General features: G+C 44.4%; 1 pseudogene; it reads left to right on the forward strand.

Annotated features, from left to right (window-relative positions):
- Positions 1-8,916: 8,916 nt before the first annotated feature.
- LOC134898311 (5S ribosomal RNA) lies at positions 8,917-9,035 on the forward strand (annotated as a pseudogene).
- Positions 9,036-9,354: the final 319 nt, after the last annotated feature.

The following is a 9,354-nucleotide window of genomic DNA, read 5'->3' on the forward strand; positions in this document are numbered from 1 at the left end:
AGCGTATCATTACGTTAGTCGGCAGCCTATAGCGTGCTTGCCTTTACACTGTAAGCCGTGAGCGAACGTGCCGCTCGTGCGTCTCGTCCACGGCTAAGCGTTTGTACGCTACGTGCGTACTCTTACGGTATTCCATACGCCAATTGCGTACTGTGTTCATTAACCTTTTAGAGTGTTTTAAATAGGATAAATTATAGGCTTTATCAGGGTACACAGTCAGCGCTGACAAGGGGTCTACCTTTGCTAAAAGCGCTGTGTGTAGGTTGGCTCCAATCTCTGTGTCTCTCTTGCCATTCTTGGGGGGGGGGGACTCTGCCCTCACGTGTGTGTGGAGTGTTTGGTGGTCTCCTTTAGCTATGTCCAGGGACACTGTGTAATATCCTGGAGAGGATTTATCCTCCCAGGATGATCCCATTCCATGTAATCAGGATAGCACTGGTTTAGCACAGATACCAGCAAGGGAACCAGAGTGGTTTTCCTCTATCAAATCTTGGATTTCTCAGATTTCTGACAGGGTTGCAAGTAATGAATCTGCAACCCAGGTATTACAGAGCTCTATGGCACCTCAGGACGCCCCACTGTATACCCCCACAAACGTGCACTTGTGCAGGTCACACAAGACGAGACGGATACTGATTCTGACACCACAGACGGTGATGGTGATGTGTTACGGGGGTCCGCATCTCTTGGAAGGGGGGTGCAATTGTTGATAGAGGCTGTCAGGGATGTGTTGAATGTTAATGATACCACACCTGAGCAGGTTGAGGAGGCTTTTTTCACTGAAAATAAAAAAGCCTTCGCTAACCTTCCCTGCGTCAAAGGAATTGAATGCTCTATTTGAAAAAGCATGGGTAAACCCTGAGAAAAAATTCCAGCTCCCTAAAAGGGTCCAGGTGGCGTTTCCTTTCCGAGGAGGAAAACTGCTTCAGGGGCCATATTGCGTCCCGCTATTGCTACTGCATGGATTGCAAAGGCAATAGTAAAGTGGTCGGCTACCTTACTTGAGGATTTGGATACGATGGATAGGGATGACGCTTTATATTTACACAACATACATGATTCAGCAGGTTTTATGGTAGAATCCATGAAAGACCTGGGTTCCATGGCTGCGGGAATATCTTCCATGTCTGTTTCAGCTCGTCGGGGACTGGCTGTGCCAGTGGTCAGCCGGCGCGGAATCCAGGAAAAGTGTGGAGGCCCTACCCTATTGTCGAAGTCAAAAATATTACATAGAACATACAGACTCCACACATTATGAGTCTCTATGCTTGCGAATACGCACAGCGTGCACAGATATATATGGTAACATACGCATTTACAGAGACATGCCACAAAGATAGATTCAACACATATTTCATACAGCACATAAATTTAAACATATCAAGCACCAGACATCATAAGGTTTTAAATTATATAATGGAGTAACGTCATGTATGTGTATTATTGGAGCGGAGCAAGATGGACATGTTGTGCTTGGTGTCAAAGTAGCCAGATTAATGTGTGTGTCAATTTGATGCCTGTGATTAGGTTGTAGCACATTGCCATGAGTAGATATGATTAAATGTATGAAAGCTAAAGTCACTCTTATTAGAACAATGAACTTCCTGGAAGACAGCATGTTTGCAGCTTGGTACCAGTGGCTATCTCCTGTAATGACACCATCAAGGCTGGACGTTGCTTGCATATGAACTGACCAATGACTCATCATGAATGAGAAAGTTCCCTCCCCTAGACCAATAACAAGAGATCTGTGCACGCCCCCAACAGACTCAGTGTATAGCTGATCACACACACAGAGCCGGCTGCCCTGTTTGTCCCAGATGCTGATCGAGATGGGTTTCTGCCGATACTCTGCAGTGAGCATGGAGGGAGAGCTAAAGATGGAGGAGGGGGGGTGTAGTGAGCATTGAGGGAGATGGTAATTGTATTGCTGGCTGTGTATGTATTTGAATTAGATTGTAATGACTGCTTACTGTGTAAATTGTAACCATGTAACTATATATATATATATATATATATATATATATATATATATTGTACATTGTGATATATTGAATACATATCCTTTTAATAACAAATATATACATCAATGAGCTTTGGAACTCAGATAATGTGGGTGTATTGTTTTCTCTTATGGGATGTAGTGTTTTGCAATGTATAGCGCACATTCATAGCACATGGTAATAAGATGCGCAGGCTTCCACAGTATATATTAGAGCTGCCATTTTAAAGTATTTGTTAGAAAGTAATTTGACTTGAACACTATACAGGTCAGGCTCTCTTTGGGGAAGCGCTAGATGCGTGGATATCCACGGCTACAGCGGGGTAAGTCTCTGTTTCTTCCCTAAGCAACACCTGCTCCGAAGAAATCCTCTTCATCTGCAACGCAGTCCTTTTGGCCTAACAGGCCTAGAAAGGACAGAACGTCCAATACTTTCTTTAGGAGAGGTCGAGTTAAGTCCAAGAAACCTGCAGCTGCAGGTTCCCAGGAGCAAAAGCCTGCTTCAGGTACGCCAAAGTCCTCCGCATGATGGTGGACCATGCGGGCTGGAGATGGGGCCAGTGGGAGCCAGACTCAGACACTTCAGTCACGTCTGGATATCGTCCGGCCTGGATCCCTGGGTGATAGATATTGTATCCCAGGGATACAGGCTGGAATTTCAAAGTCTCCCTCATCATTTTTTCAAATCAGGCTTACCAACTCTGTTGGCAGACAGCACTTTACTACAGGACGCTGTCCAAAAACTGGTGGAGGCACAGGTCATTATGCCAGTACCACCTCACATGCTGAACAAAGGTTACTATTCGAACCTTTTCGTGGTACCAAAACCGGATGGTTCGGTCAGGCCCATTCTGAACCTGAAATCATTGAACCCCTTTCTAAAGGAGTTCAAGTTCAAAATGGAGTATCTCAGGGCGGTGATATCAGATCTGGAAGAGGGAAAATTCCTGGTATCACTGGATATCAAGGATGCGTGCCTCCACATTCCGATCTGGCTGCCGCATTGGGATTATCTCCGTTTCGCATTGCTGGACTCTCATTTCCAGTTCCAGGCCCTGCCATTTGGCCTCTCCACAGCACCAAGGGTGTTTACCAAGGTGATGGCAGAAATTATGGTTCTCCTCTGCAAACAGGGTGTGAACATCATTCCATATCTGGACGATCTGCTGATAAAAGCATTGTCCAAGGAGAAGCTGCTGCAATCCATTGTTCTCAATACACGCCTCCTCAGGAGTCATGGTTGGATTCTGAACCTTCCAAAGTCACATTTGGAACCAACCCAGAGGTTGTCCTTTCTGGGAATGATCCTGGACACAGAAGTGCAAAGGGTGTTTCTTCCACAGGAAAAGGCGTTGATGATACAAGCTATGGTCCGGGATGTCCTGAAGCCAGCCCGGGTGTCAGTTCATCAATGCATTCGCCTATTGGGAAAGATGGTGGCCTCTTTAGAGGCTCTCCAGTACAGGAGGTTCGACGCTCGGACCTTCCAACTGGATCTCCTGGACAAGTGGTCGGGATCTCATCTCCACATATACCAGAGAATTTGTCTGTCGCCAAAGGCCGGGATTTCACTCCTCTGGTGGCTCCAATTGCCTCACCTTCTGGAGGGCCACAGGTTAGGGATTCCAGACTGGGTCCTCCTGACCACAGAAGCGAGCTTTCGGGGCTGGGGAACAGTCACTCAAGGAGTAACCTGCCAAGAAAGGTGGTCAAGCCTGGAAGCCGGCCTGCCCATCAACATCCTGGAGCTGAGAGCCGTCTACAACGGTCTTCTTCAGGCGGCCCCTCTTCTAAGAAATCGGGCCATTCAAGTGCAGTCGGACAACGTAACAATAGTGGCTTACATAAACCGACAAGACGGAACGAAGAGCAGAGCGGCAAGGTCAGAGGTCACAAGAATACTCCTCTGGACAGAAAAGCACGCGTTGGCGCTGTCAGCCATCTTCATTCCAGGAGTAGACACCTGGGAAGCAGACTTCCTCAGCAGACACGATCTCCATCCAGGGGAGTGGGGTCTCCATCCAGAGGTGTTTATGGAAATAACAGACCTTAGGGGATTACCCCAAATAGACATGATGGCCTCTGGTCTCAACAAGAATCTTCGGCGTTATTGTTCCAGGTCGAGGGACCCACAGGCAGCGGACACCCTGGTGTCTCCGTGGGTGTTCCAGTCAGTGTACGTGTTTCCACCACTCCCATTCATCCCAAGAATCCTAAAGCTCATAAGGAGAACAAGGGTTTAAGTGATCCTCATTGCCCCAGGCTGGCAAAGAAGGGCTTGGTACGTGGATCTGCCTCTTCCTCTTCGGGAGGACCTGCTGCAGCAGGGGCCGTTCGCCTATCAAGATGTAAAGTGGCTTCATTTGATGGCATGGAAGTTGAGTGCCTGATACTTGCTCAGAAGGACATTCCGAAGAAGGTCTTTCCTACCCTGATACAGGCTAGGAAAGGGGTAACGTCTTAACATTACCATTGTATTTGGAGGAAATATGTCTCTTGGTGTGAGTCCAAGAAGTTTCCTACGGTGGGTTTCAACTCGGACATTTTCTCCTCTTCCTGCAAGCGGGGTTGGATATGGGCCTGAGGTTAGGATCTGTAAAGGTCCAGATTTCAGCCCTATCTATTTTCTTTCAGAAACAATTGGCTGCATCTACAGGAGTATGAAATCAAATCCCCATAGAAAGGGGAATAGGGAAAGAAACCAGATAAAATTTAAGGTGCACTCATCCAACTGATACATTTTAATATGATTGTTATTGTGAAACATGTATATCTACAGCAGCAATATCAAATAAAGGCTTAAATGCCCAATGGCCTAAATCAATGTAGAAGTTTATTTTATTATATATTTATATGGGACTTAATTGTCCTTTATTGAGAATAGAGCAAAATATTAAAATTCATAGAAAAAGAAAAAAAGATAAAAGGTGACAGAAATTGAACAATATGTGAATAAAGATTTAAAAACAGCTAATATGTTTTTCCCTTCATATGTTTTCTTGTGTTTATTTCAATTGTGCACTCACAACATATATTTGTGCAGCACTGTATCAGTGCTATGTTCATATGAGACCTGCAATTTTCCTATTAGCTGGAGCCTGTATACCAGTGATTTTCAACCTTTTTCAGTTCGCGGCACACCAAAAAGATTTAAAAATTGCCAAGGCACACCATCGGTACCCCATGGAAAAATAAAACACACACAGGGAAATAAAACAAACATATTTGTCCCCAAGGCTAAAAACACACACACATTGTCCCCAACAGTTATTAAAATAATGCACAGTACTTGAACACACTGTCTGCCACAGTAATTCCACACATTGACCCCCATAGTAATGCCATCACACTGTCCCCCATAGTAATTGCACGCATTGCCCCCCATAGTAATACCATCACACACACCGACCCCCACAGTAATGCCACCAGACACACTGACCCCCATAGTAATGCCACCAAATACACTGAACCCCATAGTAATGCCACCAAACACACTGACCCCCATAGTAATGCCACCAGACACACTGACCCCATAGTAATGCCACCAAACACACTAACCCCCATAGTAATGCCACCAGACACACTGACCCCATAGTAATGCCACCAGACACACTGACCCCCATAGTTATGCCACCACACACACTGTCCCCCATAGTAATGGCACTGCACACACTGTCATAATCATAAAGCACTGGCCCAAACCTTTTCTTCTTTTCCCCCTTAGCGGCAGGAGCAGTGAGGAGCAGAGCAGCACGGGCCACGAAGGGAAACTAGACGCTGCCCAGGCGGGATGGTGATGTGTACGTGACCTATGAGTCACGCCATGTCGTAGGGGTCACGGGCGGGCCCGCAGGAGAGCTGCCGTCTTCACTATACAGTGACCGCAGAAGAGCTGCCTGTGCTGCCCGATAGTGATACTGTAAATCAGTATCACTATCGGGCAGCGCAGGCAGCTCTTACGCAGTCATTGTATAGTGAAGACGGCAGCAGACGGGGACTGGCAACAGGGATCTCTGGCGGCGGCGGCACACTTGACAACCGCTGGCGGCACACCAGTGTGCCGCGGCACAGCGGTTGAAAAACTGCTGTATACTGTGACAGAGGAAAATATGCTGTCTTCCTTTTGAGTCACAAACTGTTACATCAAATTGTAACCTTGTTTTTAGAAATATGCAACAATAAATCTCCACTCCTGCCCTTAAGGCTGTAAATGTGGTAAATTGATTCTAATGGTATAAATTAAGGAGTGAAAGGATGTAAGTGTAAGTATGTGACTTATGCCTGAAATCCTAGAGTGTCATACAATGCAAAAAATGCTGGTATGATATTATATATATCACCGAGGTGTTAGAGAGAACTAATGGGGATAAGCCTTGGTAAACAGTCTACTTTACTATAGTGCCCTGAGGAAGCTCAATAGGAGTGAAATACGCATAGGCTTTAGCAATGTGTTCCCGCATTAGTAACTATTCAAATGTGCAAATGGTATATGACATACATTCGAGACCTATAGTGTGTGATTAGGAGCCAAACATGCTTATGTCACAGAGGAATCTTTGAACGCATATTGGCCCTCATTCCGAGTTGTTCGCTCGCAAGCTGCTTTTAGCAGCTTTGCACACGCTAAGCCGCCGCCTACTGGGAGTGAATCTTAGCAATATTGCGAAAAGACTTCTCGGTGCAGTTTCTGAGTTGCTCGAGACTTACTGTTCCAGTGTGATCAGTTCAGTGCTTGTCGTTCCTGGTTTGACGTCACAAACACACCCAGCGTTCGCCCAGACACTCCTCCGTTTCTCCAGCCACTCCCACGTTTTTCTCAGAAACGGTAGAGTTTTTTCAAACACTCCCATAAAACGGCCTGTTTCCGCCCAGAAACACCCACTTCCTGTCAATCACATTACGATCACCAGAATGAAGAAAAAACCTCGTAATGCCGTGAGTAAAATACCTAACTGCATCGCAAATTTACTTGGCGCAGTTGTAGTGCGAACATTGCGCATGCGCAGTTAGCGGAAAATCGCTGCGATGCGAAGAAAATTACCGAGCAAACAACTCGGAATGACCACCATTATATTTACCGATACTCTATTCATATGCTGCGGGTCAGATTTCATTAATATCAAACAAGAGAGACAATGCCAGATATGAGATAAAAAGAAATGATCTCTCTTTAAAATGTCTCACATGCAATACTGTCTCTGTGCTTAGCGGACATTTAGTGCAATTGTATATACACTGCTGCCAATCTATAAACAGGGGCACGATCCTCTGGTACTTATACAAACTGTAACTTATTTGAACACGGTTAGCAATATTTAAGTGCTATCAATATGTCCTGCATGGACACAATTTAACATTGTTTAGTACCAGAGACAACTGCTGCTAAATTTATATGTAATACCAACTCATACATACAGTGCAGAAATTTGGGGTGTATATGTTCCCTGCACACTTGTTAAATACCTCTATGAATTAGGAATAATATATTATATGGACACAATCCAACAGTGTAATAGAATTATCGATCACTGTGAACTGACATCATATGGGAAATACTAAACCCATCTTTTCTGCATATTTATTCATGCATTATTAACAGCAGTAGTGGGTATCAGGGATGGTTGAGATTTATAAAGCAGACAGTTTTGAACACAGGGCAGTGAGACTGTTTACCAAGGCTTATCCCCATTAGTTCTCTCTAACACCTCGGTGATATATATAATATCATACTAGCATATTTTGCATTGTATAACACTCTAGGATTTCAGGCATAAGTCACATACTTAGCCACATTGTTCCACTCCTTAATTTATAACATTAGAATCAATTTACCACATTTACAGCCTTAAGGGCAGGAGTGGAGATTTATTGTTGCATATTTCTAAAAACATGGATCAGGAAGTGATCAAGCCCGGTGGATGGGTGAAACGCGTCTTCCGACATCACTCTTTCTTCTTCTGTCTGACCGAAGCAATGGACGTTCCTCAGCACCTGTGCGCCCAGCGCCTCCTCTGACTTTCCCATCCCCGTCGAAGCAGCGGACGGCTTCCCGCACCCGCCAGTGTCACCGCCAGGCCGGCGGCGCCCGGCGCCTTCCCCTCCCTTACCAATCGAGACACCAGGGGCTCTACCAAGCCAGCGGCACCCGCAATAACGAGACGGTTTTTCAAGACTATACAAGGGGTCATTCCAGCACAATACCCAGCGCGGTAATATCAGCTCCTTTTCTCTTCTTTTTTTCACCTCCATATTCTTCTGATTACAAGATGCTTATCAGCAGTTAATGGCCCCGCTATCGCTGCACATTTAATTTGACCTGCCTGCTGGTACAATTCATGTAAAAAAAAATTGTTTGAATAAGGTCACACTTGTGGTTTTCTAGATTATTAGCTAACTTGTTCCAGCATTTTCAGCTACACTAGCATCAATAACATTCATGCATTCTATATCACAATGTACTATTCACTGTACATGTATTATGATATTGGCAGTGATTTGATCTAAACCCCTATAGACTTGCTCTAGTCAGGATACACCACTGTAATTTTGCTACAGTTTCCTTGTTATCTATTTTGTTTCCTTTAACATTTAACATCCTGCAGTTGGATACTTTCATACAGCCTGTTGGTTACATTGTCATCCCTTTCCATTTTTCATTTTGTTTCTTTTTCTCAGACATTTTATGTCTTGGCAATTTCTGAATTCCAGTACTGTCAAAATTACAAGCATTGTTTATCTAATTTCATTCTTCTCTGTATTTCGTGGACTCTCACCATTGATTCAGGGCCAAGTCCCTGTCTAACATTGGCAGCAGATCCATCTGGTTTCCTCTACCTCTGATATCTGTTCTAATAACTATGTAAATTCGTGAACTCTCATCAGTGATTCCAGAGCTTCCAATTATTGTTCATTTCCTCTACTATCATACCACACTGGAAACGTCCGAAGCCGTCTGATCTCAGAAGCTAATCAGTGTTGGGCTGGGTCAGTACTCAAGTGGGTGACCATTGAGGAATACTCAGTTTAGTAGAGCTTATTGGTTTAGCCTATATAGTGTCTAACACTGACAGAAGATTCACACTGCCATCTTATTTTCCACCCTTATACTATCGATAAGTATAACCAGCATCCAGACTGCTTTATTTGTATGAATTAGACTCTGACAGGGAACATTTAACAGTGTTTTGTTTATCAGTAGAACGTACCGTCCAAAATTTAAACTATTTGTTTATAAACACTCAGAATCTCTTCCGTCAGCCGGAATTTAGTTTTCATCTTGTATCAGCACTCTGTGCTATTTGAATATATTATTCTCTTTTGACCATTATTTTCTTTATGAACCACTTGTTATC

This window comes from Pseudophryne corroboree, chromosome 3 (assembly GCF_028390025.1).
Source record: "Pseudophryne corroboree isolate aPseCor3 chromosome 3, aPseCor3.hap2, whole genome shotgun sequence".
NCBI classification, from domain to species: domain Eukaryota; kingdom Metazoa; phylum Chordata; class Amphibia; order Anura; family Myobatrachidae; genus Pseudophryne; species Pseudophryne corroboree.